Genomic DNA, 21,437 nt, shown 5'->3' with positions numbered 1-21,437 from the left:
GCTCATACCTCAGGCGCAATCGTATACAGTCCTACCTCAGGAGGAAGAAAATCTCCATTGCACTCCTTCAAGAGACTCACCTCACGACGGAGGCCATGTCTAAAATTGCAGACCGATGGGCTGGGACTGTTAGAGGGTCCCCCTACTCTAAATACGCCAGAGGGGTGCTAATATGGATAAGCCCGGACGTCCCCTTCCAGATGGAGGGAAGTGAACAAGATAAAGAAGGGAGATTCACAGCGATTTGGGGCACATTGGAACAAACCCCAGTCTGCTTCATCAACTCTTACTTCCCTCATCACGGGATATCGGCGTACCTCGCCACATTGATAACGAAGCTGACTCGGTACCGGGACCGCACCTTCATATGGGGAGGGGACTTCAACTGTGTTGCTGACACGAGTGCAGACAGATCGCTGCCCCCCCCACGCCCGAGCAGCCTCACATCCGGTGCCTTGAGGGAAACTCTGGAGCAACTCAACTTAGTGGACATCTGGAGGGAACACCATCCGACCGACAGGTCCTACTCCCACTACTCAGCTCCACACGGAGTTCACACAAGAATTGACTATCTGTTCATCAATAAGGAACTTACCCCACACATAGCAACCACAGAATACCTGGGGCGGACGATCTCCGACCACTCCCCACTGACCATGTTATGGCAAATGAGAGGCCCCAGACCCCCGATCCCCATGTGGAGGATGCCGACCGCGGCACTTGCGGACCTCGAGTTCAGGGAAACCCTTGCCGAAAAATTGGAAGAATACTTGGAGAACAACATCGGTTCGGTCCCCTCCTGGGGCACATTATGGGAAGCAATGAAGGTGGTGACCAGAGGCGAAATCATATCGAGAGCCGGCGGAACTCGCAGGCAGTTGCGGAGAACCCTGGAAGCACAGGAAGCTGAGATCTCCCGACTGGAGTCCACATGCGACAACTCTATGGAGACAGAGACCAAGCTGAAGGAAGCCCGCACAGAATGTCAGCAGGCATGGGAAAGACTGGAAAAATTTGATTTCGCCACGCACACCGCCAGATCTCATAAAGAATCGGACAAACCGGGAAGACTACTAGCATGGCTCTGCAAACGGGAACACCCCAAACATCTCCCAGTGGAGATACGGGACGCTAATGGGTCATCCCACTCGACTCAGCTAGGGATCAATGAAGCCTTTGCTAAATTCTACACAGAACTGTATACCCACAAGACCCAGATTCCTGCTGCAGACATCATAGACACACTCGAGGAGATAGAACTTCCCCACATTTCGCTCGAGCAGAGAGAGGAGCTGGAAACCGAGATCACTCTTGAGGACGTTCAAGGGGCAATCAGGTCCCTCTCCAACAACAAAGCCCCTGGCAGTGACGGCCTCCCACCTGAGTTCTATAAAGCGTATGAGTCCATCCTTGCCCCAGTTCTCCACGAGGTCTACCAGGAGGCACACACGGATGGGATTCTCCCCAACACCATGAAGGAAACCATAATAGTCCCCATGCTCAAGCCACACAAATCGCCCACCGACTGTGAGTCCTATCGCCCTCTGGCTATGCTAAACTACGATGCCAAGATCCTCACATCCATATTGGCCCGCAAGCTAGCCAGGGTGGTGGGTTCCATCGTTCACGAAGATCAGAACGGATTCGTTCCTGGGCGCAACACCACTGCTAACCTCCGGAGGTTGCAGCATGTAATGGCCGAAACATATGACAGGGACGAGGACCTGGCGGTGTTGTCGCTCGACGCCATCAAGGCCTTCGACTCCATATACTGGGAGTGGATCAGGGAGGTCCTGAGAAGATTTGGCTTTGGAGGGGGCTTCATCAGGTGGGTTGAGGTCCTCTACAATTCCCCGACGGCGAGAGTAAGAACGGGAAGAGTGGTTTCAGCGGCTTGGGATATACAAAGGGGAACAAGGCAGGGCTGCCCGTTATCACCCATGCTGTACATACTGGGCCTGGAACCGATTGCATTATACTTCAGGCAGCAGCTTTTCGATGCTGGCATTAAGGTGGGCAATGCACACCACATAATATCCTTGTATGCAGACGACGTCCTTCTTTACCTAAGCTCCCCCGAAGTTAACGCGCCAACCGCGTTGGAGATACTGGACAACTATGCGAAGTACTCAGGGATCCGCTTTAGTAGGAATAAGTCCTCTGCCTTCCCCTTGGCGGGCTTACGCAACATTCCGGAAAACAATCTCCCAGAGATAGGAATAAGCTGGCAACTGGTCCAGTTCCGTTATTTGGGGATCAACATAAGCCACACCCCGCTACTCATGCATGAACACAACACCGAGGCCGCCATCACGAGTCTCCGAAGTTCTATAAAGTTTTGGTCCAAGCTCCCATTGGCCATGGTGGGCAGGGCAGCGATTGTCAAGATGATCGTACTCCCCCGATTCCTGTATTTCTTCGTAAACATTTGCCATTACATTAGACCGTCCTTCTTCAAGAAGCTGGAGGCCATCATCAGGGACTTCCTTTGGGGCCCACACAGGCATAAACTGTCGCTGTCCGTCCTCTCTCTCCCACACAAAGAAGGCGGAATAAAGTTGCCGGATCTCCAGTTGTACTACCTGGCTGCCCAGCTGAGTCACATAACGAGATGGCTCTCGGATGAGCCTTCAGCAGAGACCGAACTGCTGAGGCAACCCTTGGACAATGTGATCCCCAAGGAGATCCTATGGCACCCTACATGGCAACCCCCGGTCCCCTCCATGGTGATTGACCTGGGAAGAAAGATATGGGCCAGGTCCTGCTGCATCAGGCGAATACGACACCCATACTCTCCGGACAATCCCATCCTAGCAGACACCTGTCGAACGGCTGCAGACATCTCTACGGCAAGGAGGTGGGAAGAGGCCGGCATTTACACATGGAGCGACATGTATGAGGAGGGAGAATTCAGGGATTTCGAATCTCTTAAGGCTGCCGATGGAATTCCCCCGGGCCAGTTCCTCTGGTACCATCGCCTCAAACAAACTGCTAAGAAACAATGGACCGGATGGCCGGAGGAGCCCTCCCCTGACCCTCTGCTACAAGAGATGCATGACCTCTCGGACGGCTGGAGACCTGTCTCCAGGCTTTACAGCAGACTATGTGATAAAACCAACCCTAAATGCGAAGATCTGAGGACAAAATGGGAGGCGGACCTTGAGACCCCGATTTCAGATAAAGAATGGGAAAGAGCGCTGATATTTCCCAAAAAAGTATCCAGGAACACCAGGTTTGGCCAGATCCAATTGAACGTTCTCTACAGGACATACATGACCCCACATAGGGTTGCCTCCTTCAATAAGACATCCTCCCCTGCATGCCCCTGGTGCGGGAATGATAAAGCAGATGTGATTCACATGTTCTGGACCTGCACCAAGGCGATGGCACTGTGGTCCAAGGCCAAACAGACCTGCATGGACGCCGGAATGACAAGATACGAATGGACTCCTGGCGAGTGCCTCCTGGGGACCTACCCCAGACCTAGCAAATCCAAGCACGCTGTTAAATTAATGGACATATCATGTATCCTGGCTAAAAGAACAATAGCGATGGCCTGGAAGACGCCGTCGGGCCCCAGGCAAGAGAGATGGCTCAAAGAACTCGAGAGATGGACAACAGCTGAAACCAGGGCCTGGCAGGAAGGAATCACGAACAGTGGCGAAACCGAAGGTGGCACTTTGGAATCATGGAAGGCCCTCCTCAGAGACATACGCTTCAGCGCTGACTACAAACCCCCCTGAAGTCCCACACCACTGCATTGACACTGCTCGGATGCCGGCATTGGTGGAACCACCCCTGTGTTTGACCCCTCTTGCTTCCTGAAACTTTGGGTCATTGCCCCTAACCCACCCGTCCACTGTAAGTTTGCTACAACATGAAGACTGTTGTTGATTTGTTCGTTCCCCCCCCCTTGTTTCCCCCTCACCGTCTCCTCCCCAGTTCAAACCAATGTTGATTTCTTGTTGTATTGCACGTTTTCTTTTTCTTTTTTCTATCAAAACCAATAAAATACGTTTTTAAAAAAAAAGCTATAGGGAGTCTGAGAGCAAAGTGAAAGAAGTCGGGGGAGGCAAAGAGAGTTAAATGAATGCCCAATTAAACCCCTCTATTGGTAAAATATGAAAGGGCACAATTACCCATTTTTGAGATGTCAACTTGGAGAAACCTGTAACCCTCATTGCCAACAGGCAAGACATCTAAAAGAAGAAGTAAGAAGGCTAAAAGGGTGCAATTCTCCATTTAGAAGATGTCAACTTGGGGAAACCTGTAACCCACCTTGGCAACAGTACAGACAATATAACCAAGAGATAAAAGGGCAAGAAGGTTGCAATTCTCCATTTATGAGAAGTCAACTTGGGGAAACTTATAACCTACATTGCCAACAGCCAAGAGGCTATCTAAAAGAAGAAGCAAGAATGTTAAAAGGGCGCAATTCTCAATTGTTGAGATGTTGAAAGAACAAAAGGAATATCGAGGCTGAGCACCACAAAGGAAATACACCAATCACGGCCTAAAAGATTCACATATCTTTTATTACTGTACAGTTTACAAAGCAAAACTGATAGCTATCTGGCCCCAACACCTTGCAGTGTGTACCAGTCGAAACAGTGAGGAGAGTGAGGTACTGGACATCGAAACATTTGTGCTTTTATACAATTCATGTGAAATTGTTCAGCCTCTCTTCACGTTAATAATTCGTGGTCTAGAGTTCGTGCCTAGTTCACATACAGATTATACAATATTATGCAAAGGATTACATAGGTTTGTATTTCCATGAAGACACAATGGCGATGTATGTTCTCTGATCCCATGGTAAGCCTTGTTCCACATTCCTTCACAATGCAGTTCAGCCAAAAGATATGTTCGAGGTTTGTTCTTCATTGTCCCAACGTTTATACAAGGATGAGGCCTGTGAGCACAGAGAACACTTAGATGACAGTTCATATGAGGTGCAAGGTCTCTTTACCTAGCTTAAACAGTCGGCTCTCAGACAGCCTAAACATTAACAGAACTCAAAGGTCGGAAGGCTTGGTTGTGAGTCGAAAACATAGTCCACCATTTTAGAACAAAGACCACATAAGAGGCGAAGTTAACCCAAAAATTGGAACTTGCAACCGCAAATAGGCTTAGACCAATATGAATACTAAGGAGGCACTATATAATTACCGTTTAACAAACCCTCCTTTTGGCCTATGCCAAGAGCCTTACTAAAAATATTCGCTTTACTTGTAACTCCACGTTTCAATGTCTGTACATCCTGAATCACATTCATTAGATATATCGATTGCCATCAAATCTTTGGCAGTAATATCCTTCATTACAAAAACATTAGTCATCTTCTCAGGTGTGTGTATTTTTCGGTCCTAATGTTTCTACAGTTTGCCCACAACATCCCCCTAGCATCGAACATATGGCAGGAAGACATTGTATGCAACAACAAAAGAACAACATAATACCAGGAATTACCATTAAGACTGAAAAGAGTTTCCATCCCCATGACCGTACAAAGTCCCAGAGCCAAGCACTAAGATCCCAGTTCCCCTCATGTACTTCTGAACTTAGGACGTGCAGATTTTGTATTGCCTTAAATATAGTCGGGGAGGAGTCAGGTTCGAAAACACATCAAGCAGATCCCACCAATTGCATACTCCACCATGCTCAGCCAGGATGACTTCTAACACCATAATCTAATCGCTTTCTGTTCTAACATCATGTTGTAGAGTATGTCGGTGGTCCGGTTGATGGTTCTCTCCAATACACTTGCTAGTCTCCTAATATCCTCAGAATTCATGATCTGTCCGCAGAATGGCACAAAGGATTTCACTACGTCACCCATGACTTGTGAAGAGTATCACCGTTCTCGTACCTCCTTGGACGAGCCATAGAGACGTCAGAGGTGCTAGCTACATATACCCCTGGTAGCAAGATACCCAAATACCAAGTACCCTGCCAATCCCTAAGTAGCCAAGGATAAGCTTCATTGCCACAGACGAAATAAACAGGATCACCCACATACAAAGGTCTTTCCTCACTAGTCAAGTTTGCAATATTGGTACAACCCTCAAAAGTACCCGTTGACTGAGAACCATTCCTCTGTATGCAGAAGGAAACAGAGCTGGGGCTGTGATTGATAGTGTAAGAAGGAGGCGTGGCATCCCGGTTGTCTAGGGGAGCCATCTTGAAAGAAATTAACGATTGAAAAGGTCTAGAAAGTCTATCAGAAGTCCTATTAGAAGCAAAATTAAGCTTGCTCCTATTTGCGAAAAGGGAGCATCCCAGAGGCGTCAGGACTCGCCTTTCAAATTCATTCAAATTAGTCCCGTCAACGTTCCCTGAGATGCTATCATTCCAATGACCAAAGAATAATGTCCTTAGAGAGGCATAGCATGCAGTAGTTAGAGGCAGAGGATGAATATACCAGCCCAACCCTTTTTCCCAGTGTTGTGGCAAATGCAAACAAATCCAGCAATTAGTTCTGTTCAAAATCGCATGAGTTGCATTCATAATTAACAAAAACGTATTATTGTGATAACTCTGTCTGTGTTGGGAATCCCAAGGAGATAGAGTGTGCAGATGCACGAAAGAAGAAGACATAGTGGGAACACTCTCAGTGGGTATTAAAGTTTTAAGTGGACGCACCCCCTCAATGTACCTAAAACCAAGAGCAATTACTACTGTTAGACTGGTTAACATAATTACAAGGAAACAATACGTCCTCACGGACCATATATTTTTCTGTCCAATGTCTTTGTTAGCCACACAATCGATTGGTTATTCCGTACGAGTAGAGATATCATTGTTCCTCAAAGCTCTTTTCCGCAAAGTTACTGCGTAGAACACCGTAGTTCGTTTGCTCGTGATCTCCTGACCACGTGATCTTAATTGAAGATAGCCTTGACTGGTCCCAGCCACTTACTTATGTTTCAGCGAAAAAGTGGCAAGGGACAAGATAAACAATTGTTTCCTGTGGGCGCAGCCGTGCTCTGCTGTAAGTCTAATGCTGTGGATGCAGATCGTAACTTAAGACTCCAGGTACTGCGTGATCGCAAACAGTGTGTCGTTGCTTCCTGATGGAAGTGGTGAAAGAGAGGCAAGGTCATTCAAGGTTACAGAAAGATCTGAAGAAGACTTCGGAGACAAAGCACCAGTCTCCAAGGCCCCATGGGCTCAGGAAGAGTCTCTGAAATACCCTTGGTGTTGTTCAAGACCGATTGATCACCAGAAGCAGAGCAGTAGTTTCCTTCTTTTCTTCTCCGTCGTGTGGCAAAGGGAAAGCTATCCTCTTGATATGTGTCACGTGTATCCAATGTTGTTGGCCAGCTACTCTTACAGCAGTCTGTGTGGCTAACAGGACCTGAAATGGTCCTCTCCAGCGCAGTTCGAGGCTGGATGCACTCTCAAATAACTTTGTGAGCACCCAGTCACAAGTCGAATGCTGTGACCTGGCCCCTCATTTAACTGAGAGGGCTTATCGCACCTGTTGGTAAATCAAATGTAAGTTATGAGTTAACTGGTCACAGTATTCAGATAAAAGTAAATGCTCCACATCTCTCAATTTCTTTAGCTTTAGGCAAATTCCAAATGTTAGCTGGCCTCCCCATTATTATCTCGTAGGGGGAGAGCCCAGTTCTATTCTGTGGGGTTAACTGCATGGACAGTAGTGCTATAAGTAAGGCATCTGGCCATTTCAAATTACTGCTGGTACAGACCTTGGCAATCTTGTTTTTCAAAATACCATTATGGCATTCTACAAGTCTAGCACTCTGAGCGTGTCTAGCCGAATGGAACCGTTTATCGATGTATAATCCCGTGCATACTTGCAGAATAACAGCAGCGATAAAATGTGGACCATTATCCGAACAGATGACCCTCGGCAAACCAAACCTAGGGAAATATTCCTTAGCATGGTTTTCGCCGTTGTCATTGCTGTAGCATCTTTCACAGGGAAGGCTTCGACCCACTTACTAAAAGCACAAATGACTACCAAAACATATTTGTAGTTATTACAGCGCTCCATCTCAATGAAGTCAAAATGAATCACTTCGAAAGGCACAGAAGGGGGAACAAAACTACCCCTCAGTGTCATCGTACCCTTCCCCGCATTATGCTGTAAGCAAAACATTAAGCTCTGGACAAAACGCTCAGCAGTTTTTGAAATTTTGACATTCACCCAGACAGATTCTAGCATTTTGCAGATTTTCCTAGCACATATGTGAGTGGGACCATGTGCCATTGTGATCATAGCGATAACATATGCATCAGGTAGCATCCATCTTCCCTTTGAACTGTCTACCCAACACCCTTCCTCATCCAACCATGCCAAACCCTCAGCCCAGTATTTAAGTTCATCTAAAGTGGCACCAGCTTGAATATTCTTTATCGAGTCAGTCCCTTCATCTACTGTACAGGTATTTGTGGCTTCCTTTGTAACATAACTTTCTGAGTATAAATCTGTTTAGCTATCCTGTCAGAAAAAGCGTTCCCTTTACCTACATCATCTACTACTTTCTGATGTGCTGCGCACTTCATGATTGCTAGTTGAGTAGGAAGCGCAAGTGCTCAGAGTAGCTGAACTATCAAGGTGCCATGTTGGATTTTTGTTCCATGTGAGGTCAAGAAACCTCTTTCTGCCCAAAGTCTACCAAAGTTGTGAACCACCCAAAAGGCATACTGGCTGTCAGTAAATATATTCATTCTAAGCCCTGCTGAAAGTTCACAAGCTCGAGTCAGTGCAATAATCTTTGCGGTCTGCGTGGAGTTATGCAAAATTCTCTTGGTTTCCACGATCGTGCTTAGTGTAGTGATGGCATAAGCAGCAGTGGATGTACCATCCGGAAGTTTGAAGCAGGAGCCATTGCAAAACAGCTCGCCTTGTGGATCATTCAGAGGTGTATCTTTTAAATCAATCCTGTCTTTAGTTTCTTGCTCTGTGGTATAAACGCAGTGAGGTGACATTTCATCACTGCAAGAAATATCTTGCGGAAGAGGTAACATTCAGCCAGATTCAATACGCAACACCTTTTAATCTGAATATGCGGTGCAAATAGGACCAGTTCATATCTTGTTAATAGTGCAGAAGTAAGGTGTTGGGTTTGCGTTCTATTTAATAGAACGTCTACAGAGTGAGGTACCATGACGGTTAAAGTATGGCCTAGGACCATGCCCTCACTTTGCTTTACGGAGGCAGCAGCAGCAGCGACAGCTCTCAAGCATCTCGGCAAACCGCATGCAACAGGATCAAGTGTTGAGGAAAAATAACCGCAAGGTCTATTCTTCCCCCCATGTTTCTACGTTAACACAGCCAAAGCACACCCATCACGTTCATGCACATACAACTCGAAAGCCTTATCATAGTTTGGTGTGCCAAAAAGTGGTGCTGAACACAGTGCAGTCTTGAGCAGATCAAAAGCTTTCTGGTATTCCAAGTTCCACGGTAGTGGCAAAGAAATGCCGTCTTTGTCAATGCGAACATTGGTTTTTATCACTAGTGAGAAGTTAGGGATCCACTGATTACAGTAAGAAGCCATTCCTATTAAGGCTCTAACTTCCTTCTGTGTATTTGGGACAGACATGCCAGAAATGCTCTTAATTCATTCAGTTGTCAATCTTCTTCCCTCCTTTGACAGTAGATAGTAGTCTAAATAGGCGACCTCGTGTCGACAATACTGAAACCTTTTAAATTATGCTTTATGCCCATGTTTTGCTAGATGAATAAGCAATGATACAGTGTCTTCCTTGCAAGCACTTTCTGAATATGCAGCTAAGAGAAGGTCATCAACATACTTTAGTACTGTACAAGTAGAAGGTAACTCAAGTGTATCGAGCTGCTCTTTCAAAGCCCTACTATAAATGCTCGAACTCTCCGTGTACCCTTGTGGTGCACGGGTGAATGTAAACGAGAGTCCCCCTAGGGTGAACGCAAACAAATATCTACTATCCACGTGTATGGGAATGCTAAAGAAGGCATTCTTAAGATCCACCACACTGAAATGAGTAGCAGAAACTGGAATCATTGTTAGTATCGTTGTTACATCAGGCACAATTGGAAATTGGGGAGCAACAATCTTATTGATGGCGCACAAATCGATAATGAAACGGAAAGGAATCGTATTATCCCCTTTTTTATACACCGGTAAAATCGGGCTATTGCACAAACTTCCTGCAAATTCTTTGACTACTCCACGATGTACAAATTCAGAAACTATACACTTCAAGGCTTGCTCACCATCAACTGAAATCTTATACTGTGGAATTCGTGGCAACTTAACTCCTGGTTTCAAAACAATTTTAACAGGCTCAATTTATAACATACCAACATCATTGTCGTCAACCGCCCATAAACACGCCGGCCCTTCACTAAATTCTGGCGGCAAAGGTCTAGTCAGAAACTGTGAGGCAGAAAATTGCTGAGGTGAAATCGGCAAACGCACTCCATCCGAAGAACAATTAATTACTACATTTAATTCCTTCACCAGATTCAACCCCAGCAATTTTTCTCCACAGTTCGCTGTCAAAAGAAACAGACAGTGATCCGTAAATGGCCCCAGTGAAATCGGTACCGGCAGAGAAACCGGACTAACCACTGGCATACCAGAAAACCCTACAGAAATGTTATTCTGCCCTGACAGTGGAATGTCTGGAACCCATGAATAATCAATGGAACACTTCTGTGCTCCTGTGTCTAAAAAATAGATGCTTCCTATTCCCCACCATCATCTCAATGTAGGGATCTTTCTGATTAACAGGAATAGGTGTCGGTTCCAGACCCTGCTTTGGGCTGTCCTAACAAAACAATATACCATCAAAGACAAGATCTTCAGAAAGATAGGCAGTTGAAGGATTATCAAAAATATTTCTGCTATGTACACTAGGTTGCTGATTATCTTGCAAAAAAGACTGAGAATTTTGAGCGAACTGGCTTCTACCAGGATGCCCTTCCCCAAGGCGGCCTCTGGATCGTCTACCCATGACACCATATGTGTTATTCGACATTTGCTGGAGGATCGGCATTGTGCTCGCCAATGATCCTCCTGTCTGCAATAAGCACATTGGTTTGCGTGTATAGGACCCAACGGCGCATTAATTTGAGGAACGAATTGACCTCGAAATGTCAAATGAGAAATTATATCGTGCCTCCTATTGCAATGAATATATGTATATTGGCCTACGCCAAGCTGCTTGTAAGTCGCTTGCGAAGAAATCTGTGTTGCAAGGTCCTGACCTTAAAATCAATGTAAGCTGCCATTTTAGGATAATCCGCCATTTTAGGTTTGCTTTGTAAAGTCACTGTGTGAGTTAAAATGGTGGATGATGTCATTCCGAAATACAACATGGCCGTCTTGACCTCTGTATGTAGCTAAGATGTAACTTGCCTGCAGGCCACTTGTTGAGGTCGTGAACTGAGACCTTGTCCTTCGTTGACCTGTGTGTAAAGGATTACTCGTGCAATGAAACTACTCCACAAGCATATGTTAAGAACAATGTATTCAAATACTGAACGTAGAACACTTGTTTAACTACATTGGCCCTCATTACGACCCTGGCGGAAATCGCGGTGCAAAATGCACCATGGAGCACGGCGGAAAGCTGCCGATACCGCCATGGGGGTTGGCGGATTTTCCGCCCCATTCCGACCTTGGCGGGGCGGTAAATCCCCAATCCCCATTTTGCCCTTCCCCATTCCCATTTTTGCCCCATAGGGTATAATGGGAGTGGGGAAGGCGTTAATTACGCCACCATAAAGTACGGTGGCGTAATTAACAACAAGGTCCCGTAGCGCCATGGATTTCTCCGCCCGGAAAAACCAGGCGGAGAAAGGCTCCATGGCGCTACGGGAACTCGTAGTAGGGCGGACGGGTCCGCCACGAATACCGCTGGCGTAAACCCACTCCGCCAGGGTCGTAATGAGGGCCATTGTATTAATGTTTGAGAAGACCTGCATAGGAAATCCCAGAATGCACAGTTGCAGTGTAGGCTTGTTGCTATATGTATTAAAAGCAAACCAGTTACATGTGGATGTGCGAACTAGGCATGAACCCTAGATCAGTAATGTATTAGAGGAATATTAACCCGAAGTTGGGTTGGACATTGTTTTCGCAAATAGTATAAAAGAGCCATGAATTCTAATGTACAGCGTCTCTCACTGAACACACTGAACCACGCTGGAGTTCGCTGTGTTCCACTGAGGGCCGATAGCTATCTGATTTTGCTCTGTTCTTCATAACTGAATTCAGTATAAAATAAAGTACTTTATATGTTCCTTTATAACCCATGTTCGGTGTATTTCCTTTTGGGGTACTCAGCCTCGATATTTTGACTTTGTTTTCACAGAAACAGTGTATTTCCACCTCTAGGCCCTCTGACCATCTGTTGCAATAATACTTTTGTTTTTAAATCTCCCCTTTTCTTTTCAATACTTTCTTTTTCATTATTGACTCTATTCTCGTAATACTGAGCCATATGCAATACTTCGGACTTTGATTTAGCTTGCCAAGCACTCTCGGAAGTCATAATTTGTGACTGAATATCAGGCAACAATCCACGCACAAACTTATCCACAAACAATCTCTTTCCTGACTCGGTGCTTAAGTCTTGTCCGCTAAAATCTGAGAATACTTGTTCGAACCGATTAAAGAATTCGGTAGCACCTTCAGATTTCCCTTGGGAACAAGGAGTGAGTTTGTCCCAAACAATCCTTTTTTCTAGAATCAAAGTCTTTAATTTTGTTACTATTCTATCAATTTTGTTACTATTCTATCTGGCAAAGTCAGTATCACTTGTGGTGGTCTTTCACCAGCTTTCTTTTCTCGATCTATGTCAGGGATGGCACTCTATTAAGAGTGGCACAGGACACCCAGAAAGGGTTGTTGTGCCAAATATAGTGGACAGACAAGAACACACACAGCGGAAAGGAAAGAGAACGAAGAGTAGGCAAGAGTAGCAAGGGAAAAGATACAGAATGAATACCCTCTTGGGGTGTATGCAGATATAGGAAAAGAGTATTCCACGAACCTTGGAAATACTCTAGCCTTCTGCACAGTTTGCTATAACAGAGGCCCACGCTGTTTGCTCATGACTTGGAACAGCAGCTATGGATGTCTGTAATGTAGAAACGAGACAAGGGAAGGGGCAGAGGTTGACTGATGGGAACCAACAGACAAGCTCTGTACAAAAGGGTCTACAAACAGTACAAGAGAAGATACTACAGACAAATCCAGGAAAGGAGGTGATAGCAAACTAGCAGAAGGAAATGAAGGGAAAGTTGTGTAACAGGATAGGATAGCAGAGGACAGTAAGGAACAAGGTTGAGAGCTCAGAGGAGCAGGGAAGCAATGAGTAAGCCCACAGGAGTAGGACGGTAAGGTAGAAAGCCCAGAGGAAAAGGGCTTAGGGCAGCAGAGTAAAGCAGACTGCACGGCAAGGATCCCGTAAGGGCCGGGCAGTAAGGAGTGAACCCTGAGGGACAGGGCCGCTGAACGTTGAAGGTAGCAGAGGACTGTAGAGGGCTGCTAGGCCGAGAACCCAGCGGAAAAGGTAGGTAGTAGGCAGCGGAGCGTGATAAGCTGCAAGTAGGAAGGCCCAGAGGACAAGGGCTGTAGGTAGCCAGAGTGAGGTAGGCTGCAGAGCAGGGAGCCCAGAAGACAAGGGCAGAAGGCAGCCGGAGTGAGGCAGGCTACAGGGCAGGGAGCCCAGAGGACAAGGGCTGAGGCTGGAAAGCAGCAGAGCGTGATCAGCTGCAATGTGGAGAGCCCGGCAGGGCAAGGGTGGAGGCTGGAAGGCAGCAGAGCATGATCGGCTGCAATGTGGAGAGCCCGGCAGGGCAAGGGCGGTGGCTGGAAGGCAGCAGAGGGTGATCGGCTGCAATATGGAGAGCCAGGAAGGACAAGGGCGGAGGCTGGAAGGCAGCAGAGCGTGATCGGCTGCAATGTGGAGAGCCCGGCAGGGCAAGGGCGGAGGCTGGAAGGCAGCAGAGCGTGATCGGCTGCAATGTGGAGAGCCCGGTAGGACAAGGGCGGAGGCTGGAAGGCAGCAGAGCGTGATCGGCTGCAATGTGGAGAGCCCGGTACGACAAGGGCGGAGGCTGGAAGGCAGCAGAGAGTGATCAGCTGCAGTGTGGAGAGCCTGGAGGAGCAGGGCTGTGAGGCAGGGAGCCTGGAAGGCTATGGCTGGAGGCAGCAGGGTGGAGCAAGCAACTAGGCAGGGTCCAAGCAGGAGTGAAGGTAAGCAGCATACAAGATCCGTAGGAAGATGCAAAAGGTGGAGGAAGGACTCTCAGATGCAAGAGGCTGAGCCACTGCAAGCAGCAGCCTTTATACTGCCTAGCCCAGCTCAGGTGCAGGCTAATTGGTTGCACCTGGCGAAGCACACCTGCAGGCAATCGGCCACCTCCCTTTCTGTTCCTGTGCTGGTGGAAGCAGCGCAAGTCTCTAGGGCTTCTGGGGGGTGTAGTTCCTTTGATAACCAATAGGAACAGCCAGGAATTGATGCTTGTAGCCAGGTGCATTATGGTATGCGTAGTTTGTTGGAAATAATAATTAAGCAGCAAAGTCTCGCAAATGGGAAATAAAGTTCCCAAAGTAAATATAGATGGATCCAAGAGTCTGTTGTAAATAAATGATAAACATATAGTCCAAATTGAGCGTAAATGGGTGCGCCCATGGCGCAGGCATGACAGTATGCCCCTCTCCAGGCCCCTCTCCAGGCCCCTCTCCAGGCTCCCTGAAGACCGACCTATAGGAAGAATGTCTGTCACACCGTACAAGAGTCTTACTCCAAAAAGGCACATCACGAAGCACCAGAAACGGGTTGCAAGGTGAGAGTCTTGAATGACGGAGATAGTACCAAAGTTCTGGACTTTTGATGTAGAAATCAGAATAGACGAAGTCTTTGGACCACAGACCCCAACTGTGTGTGCATGAAGAGAGGGACTGCGAAAAACTGCTGCAGGCTCCATGATAGATTTTGCTTTGACGGGCAACAATATGGTGCTGGAAAGTGGAGCCATAGGTACAGCAGAGTTGGTAGCTTTAGGAAGGCTTTCCAAGACATCCGGAGCAGCAATGACAACGTTAGGGTTAGCCGCAGAGAGTTCAGGAGTCACAGCGGTGGTTTTCCCATGATTAGTAGACAGTTCAGAGGTAACAGCAGCAGTGAGATCTTGAATGGCTGTAGAGAGTATCAAGGCGGTAGCAACTGGGTGTGTGGGTGTCATGAGAGAGCCAGCGGGCTGGAACGCACCTGAGACTGGTAGAGTAGAGTCTGGCAGTCTTAGTGCTATAGATACACCAGCAGGAACAACTGGAGCAGTAGTCTTAACAGGAAAACCCTTCGCTGACCTTGCAACAGTTAGCATGGCGGATGTAGGATCAGGAAGAGAAGGTGCTGAGGGATCAGGTTGTGTAGCAGAGGATTCTGCTGCAGCGAGCACAGCTGCGAAGGAAGTAGAAATCTGGGCATCGGGAGCATCAGAATTAGCAGTAGCTTCCGGAATCACAGTAGCTATAGCAACCTCAAGATTTGCAGCAGAGACTTGAGGAGTCTCAAATGTGGCAGGGAGTTTAGGAACCACAGCAGCAGGAATATCATGAATTGCAGTTGGAAGTTCGGGTGCTGTAGTAGCTACAGACAGTTCAGGTGTTGCAACTACTGGTAGATCGGGTACCACATCCACTGGCGATTCAGGGGGTATCGAAGAAACTGAAGATGTTGATTGCTCAAGAGTGTTGTCTGATAGCACAGCCACACTTTGGCAAGCCCCGCTTGCCAACTCAGCATGCTCGGTGTGAACTGCGCCAGTCTCTTCAGCTGCCATTGTCATTTCAGAAGAGGTTGTAAGTGTGAGTACTGGACAATAGGCAAGAGTGAGGGCGGAACCATCCTTTGACTCAGAGGGATTTCCAATCAGAAGACCACCCTTGTTTTGCGGTGTAATGGCTGTGTGCGTGATTTGACCCACCGGAGGAGTTAATTCTTTTCTGTCAGTACAACAACCTGAGTTTCTGTGGCTGGAAGGTGAAAGAGCTGTGTCAGTCTTTAGAAGGGATACATATGCTATATTTAGGTCTTCCATCTGCTTGGTATAAGTCTGTATACTTTTCTGTATGGCAATTCCAGGCCTTATCATGTCGATCTCTAAAGATAAGATGTCAGGTGTTGGACATAGTGTCAGATGGTCTGGTGACTTGTGTCCCTTCATAAGATTCTTATAATGCAAATAAACAAAGTCATCATAGAGGTCTTCGGTCTTTCTTTTAAGGCGTAGGAGTTGTTTGTGTAGCAGGTAAGTATCATTAGTTTGATCTAAAGCTTCAGAAGCTGGTGTGGCAGAAAATTCGGTTGTAGCAATGGGAAGACTGACCTTAGGGTTATTGTGGTTAGTAGATACTGTGGAAGCATTAAGACAACCAATGGTTAGTGTAGGTCTTTTGTACCCAGGACCAGATGCACAAACCTCAGGATAATGACTGCCATGTCCTGTCAAATAAGGGTTTCCAGCATTCTGGGGAGCTTGCCAAGCTGATCTTGCGCATATCACTCTGGCAACAGCGTATTCTGGTTTAGAGTCTCCCACAATGAGTGCTATATCCTTGTCTGTTGTGGTGCTAGAAGGCTTGTCAGAAGACGCAGGAGTGTTTTTCACTGTTTGGTTTAACAAGATCTGTAAGAATTCATTATCTTGCTGTAGCTCTGCAACAGATAAGGACTGCGGGTCATAGTCGCAAATGTCATAATAATTGTACATGGAAGAAGGGTCAGCTAGCCAGTGAGTATAGTACCGTGCTTGTAAATCTTTGTTTACTAAGGCGAGACTGTCCTTTAGACTAAGGTTCTTGTTTGCTGTCTTTAGGGAAACCTTAGGTTTATGCAAAGGTTTCTTAACCCGAAAGGAAAGCATCTTTGTTCTGTGTGTGCCTTTCCGGCCTATGGAACAAGACATTTTTGGCTCTTGCATTCTGTCAGGGATGGCACTCTATTAAGAGTGGCACAGGACACCCAGAAAGGGTTGTTGTGCCAGATATAGTGGACAGACAAGAACACACACAGCGGAAAGGAAAGAGAACGAAGAGTAGGTAAGAGTAGCAAGGGAAAAGATACAGAATGAATACCCTCTTGGGGTGTATGCAGATATAGGAAAAGAGTATTCCACGAACCTTGGAAATACTCTAGCCTTCTGCACAGTTTGCTATAACAGAGGCCCACGCTGTTTGCTCATGACTTGGAACAGCAGCTATGGATGTCTGTAATGTAGAAACGAGACAAGGGAAGGGGCAGAGGTTGACTGATGGGAACCAACAGACAAGCTCTGTACAAAAGGGTCTACAAACAGTACAAGAGAAGATACTACAGACAAATCCAGGAAAGGAGGTGATAGCAAACTAGCAGAAGGAAATGAAGGGAAAGTCGTGTAACAGGATAGGATAGCAGAGGACAGTAAGGAACAAGGTTGAGAGCTCAGAGGAGCAGGGAAGCAATGAGTAAGCCCACAGGAGTAGGACGGTAAGGTAGAAAGCCCAGAGGAAAAGGGCTTAGGGCAGCAGAGTAAAGCAGACTGCACGGCAAGGATCCCGTAAGGGCCGGGCAGTAAGGAATGAACCCTGAGGGACAGGGCCGCTGAATGTAGAAGGTAGCAGAGGACTGTAGAGGGCTGCTAGGCCGAGAACCCAGCGGAAAAGGTAGGTAGTAGGCAGCGGAGCGTGATAAGATGCAAGTAGGAAGGCCCAGAGGACAAGGGCTGTAGGTAGCCAGAGTGAGGTAGGCTGCAGAGCAGGGAGCCCAGAAGACAAGGGCAGAAGGCAGACGGAGTGAGGCAGGCTGCAGGGCAGGGAGCCCAGAGGACAAGGGCTGAGGCTGGAAAGCAGCAGAGCGTGATCAGCTGCAATGTGGAGAGCCCGGCAGGGCAAGGTCGGAGGCTGGAAGGCAGCAGAGCGTGATCGGCTGCAATGTGGAGAGCCCGGCAGGGCAAGGGCGGTGGCTGGAAGGCAGCAGAGCGTGATCGGCTGCAATGTGGAGAGCCTGGTAGGACAAGGGCGGAGGCTGGAAGGCAGCAGAGCGTGATCGGCTGCAATGTGGAGAGCCCGGCAGGACAAGGGCGGAGGCTGGAAGGCAGCAGAGAGTGATCAGCTGCAGTGTGGAGAGCCCGGAGGAGCAGGGCTGTGAGGCAGGGAGCCTGGAAGGCTATGGCTGGAGGCAGCAGGGTGGAGCAAGCAACAAGGCAGGGTCCAAGCAGGAGTGAAGGTAAGCAGCATACAAGATCCATAGGAAGATGCAAAAGGTGGAGGAAGGACTCTCAGATGCAAGAGGCTGAGCCACTGCAGGCAGCAGCCTTTATACTGCCTAGCCCAGCTCAGGGGCAGGCTAATTGGTTGCACCTGGCGAAGCACACCTGCAGGCAATCGGCCACCTCCCTTTCTGTTCCTGTGCTGGTGGAAGCAGCGCAAGTCTCTAGGGCTTCTGGGGGGTGTAGTTCCTTTGATAACCAATAGGAACAGCCAGGAATCGATGCTTGTAGCCAGGTGCATTATGGCATGCGTAGTTTGTTGGAAATAATAATTAAGCAGCAAAGTCTCGCAAATGGGAAATAAAGTTCCCAAAGTAAATGTAGATGGATCCAAGAGTCTGTTGTAAATAAATGATAAACATATAGTCCAAATTGAGCGTAAATGGATGCGCCCATGGCGCAGGCATGACAATCTAACCTAACCAAGTTAACCCACGTGTCACCTAACCCTGCTGGATCATCTACAGTCCTAATCTGTTTTCATAAATCAGCAGGTAGGATCACGGGGAACACCAAATCTATATCACCCAAAGCAAAAACTGACGAATGCAGGACAGATTCTATTTCTTTTTAAAATCCTGTTGGATTCTTCCTAATGTCTGGAATCGACTGTCTAATAGTATTCATTCCTGTCGCGAGAAAGGGATGTGAAAAAACTGTGATACATAATGAGCTTCAATATCGATGGTAGCTGCGCCTGTTGCATTATTAGCTGGAAAGTCACCTTTAGGAATGAATGTCGGAGGAACCTCTCTCATAGGCAACTGAGAAGTAGGCAACTCCAAACGTTTACTAAGCAACAGAGCCAAATCAAGCGCTAAAGTGGTGGAAGCAGTATCGGACGCAAAAGCTCTCTTATAAATATTCAATAATTCTGCGGGACAACAAACCTTTTCCTTTATACATTCATCCTGCAGGTATTCCACCATTACCTGTAACACTTTCCTCTGCATTTCTGGAGTATACTGACTATACGTATCATATACTTCTACGGGAGATATCGACATATCTGAAATCCATCTAAGTGCATCCCTAGTGCAAATTTGCGTTTCTTCACTCATTGACTTACAAGGAGGAAGGAACTGTTTCTGCACATAAAAAGCATCCAAACTATCACCATCTATTTCATCATTCTGTATCCGTTCTAACTCCCTTCTAAACTCAAAAACCCTCTCGACATGCTCATGTGCTTTCTCCGCAGTATCCCTTGAATAAGCTAAAACATTCAAATCTCTCAACCCTTGTGGGATATCTGTGTCCGTCAATCTATTCCAGCCAAATGTATCCCCATCCCCTCAATAAAGACATTCTGATCGGGAATACTTTCTAGATTAAGGAGTGTAACTAAGACAGTAGATTGTTCACCTTTCTCTATACATTGCTTAGCCCTTGCATTCAAATCCCTCCTCTTCTTTTTGGAAACTGTGTTCCACGTTACAACTTTTGATTCAGCACTCATCCCTTTATCAGTTATAAGTGGAGCATAACCACTTTGTAAAGAGAGAGTAGACAAATCCTGTACAACAGGTAGTGGAGACACTACTACTGGCAATAAAGACGGATTTACTGGAACAGTAGCAGTCGGTAAAGGTGAAGGTACAGGCAGAGGAACAACAATACGAAGCGGAGCAATAGCTGGTGGTGGAGGAGCAACAGGAAGAACAGGAATTGCTACGGGAGGAGGAGCGACAGCAGGAAGAGGTAAGACAGCAGGAATAGGTACATAAGGAGGTCGTGCAGTGGCACCAGGCCTACGTCCATTTAAGAGTTTATCAATTAGCTCATCTGAGGCATGAAAATCTTTAGACGGATATATTTTTTGTATACCAAGTTGAAAAGCCCTATCCATGTTTCTAACAGACTCTGACTGTTTTTGTTGATCATACAATAATGCCTTTTCAGAATTTGACATGTGACGACGTGCATGCTTCGCTTTACTCTTAAGTTGCTGCATAGCGTCCTTTTTCCAATTTTGTATTATATCAAATACTGCCGGTCTAGCTTTTTTCTTTAACAATATGGGTTCTAAATATTCTATTCGAGCAATCTCAAAACTACCATTGACTGGCCACTGAAGTTCAGGAGCATGTCTAGTTTGTCTGTGCCAAATATCATTGAATACTATACTACCAATGCCGTACTTACCGTACATAGAACATGCCGGTGACCCCTTCTGTGGTGCCGGACGGCCAAATTCAAAAGATTGTCTGTCTCTGTGGAATAATGCCCTGAAACAGGCAGACAATTTCCCAGGCATGTCAGATTACTGTTGTTACCTGGCATCGATTGTGCTTGCGAGTACAATACTACAACCAAATATCAGGATACTTAGGAATCGGGGCACGACTCACCTGATTCAAAGGACAAAGGGAGGTCCAATCGGATTACAAAGGACAAAGGATCCTCGTGGTTGGTGATTTTGGTAAAACTGCCCACCTTGATATGTGGACCCTCGTCAAGAAGCTGTCTCGGACCGAGTGCTCACCGTCCAGGGATGGGATCGTGCAGTACTGTTGAGGTGTCGCGTCTCATCCAAAAAGGGGCCCCTTTTCTCACCGTCCGATCCCGGTCCGACAGCCGTGTCAACTCTTCAACGAGGTGGCATCAATCTTGAGGGTCCCTATTCGGGCACCATCTGAAAAAACAAAAGGAGTATCGAGGCTGAGTACCACAAAGGAAATACACCAATCACAGGCTAAAAGATTCACAGATCTTTTATTACTGTACAGTTTACCAAGCAAAACAGATTGCTATCTGGCCACAACACCTCACAGTGTGTATCAGCCGACACAGTGAGGAGAGTGAGGTACTGGATATTGAAACATTTGTGCTTTTATACAATTTGTGTAAAATTGTCCAGCCTCTCTTTACATTAATAATTCGTGGTCTAGAGTTCGTGCCTAGATCGCATACAGATTATACAATATTATGCAAAGGATTACATAGGTTTGTATTTCCATGAAGACACAATGGCGATGTATGTTCTCGGATACCGCGGTAAGCCTTGTTCCACATTCCTTCACAAAGGCAGTTCAGCCAAAACATACGTTCGAGGTTTGTTCTTCATTGTCCCAATGTTTATACAAGGATGAGGCCTGTGAGCGCAGACAACACTGATGACAGTTCATATGAAGCGCAAGGTCTCTTTGCTTAGCTT

The sequence above is a fragment of the Ambystoma mexicanum genome, chromosome 8 (genome assembly GCF_040938575.1).
Source record: "Ambystoma mexicanum isolate Mex_15411 chromosome 8, UKY_AmexF1_1, whole genome shotgun sequence".
In the NCBI taxonomy this organism is placed as follows: domain Eukaryota; kingdom Metazoa; phylum Chordata; class Amphibia; order Caudata; family Ambystomatidae; genus Ambystoma; species Ambystoma mexicanum.
Note: the sequence above shows the minus strand (reverse complement) of the source record.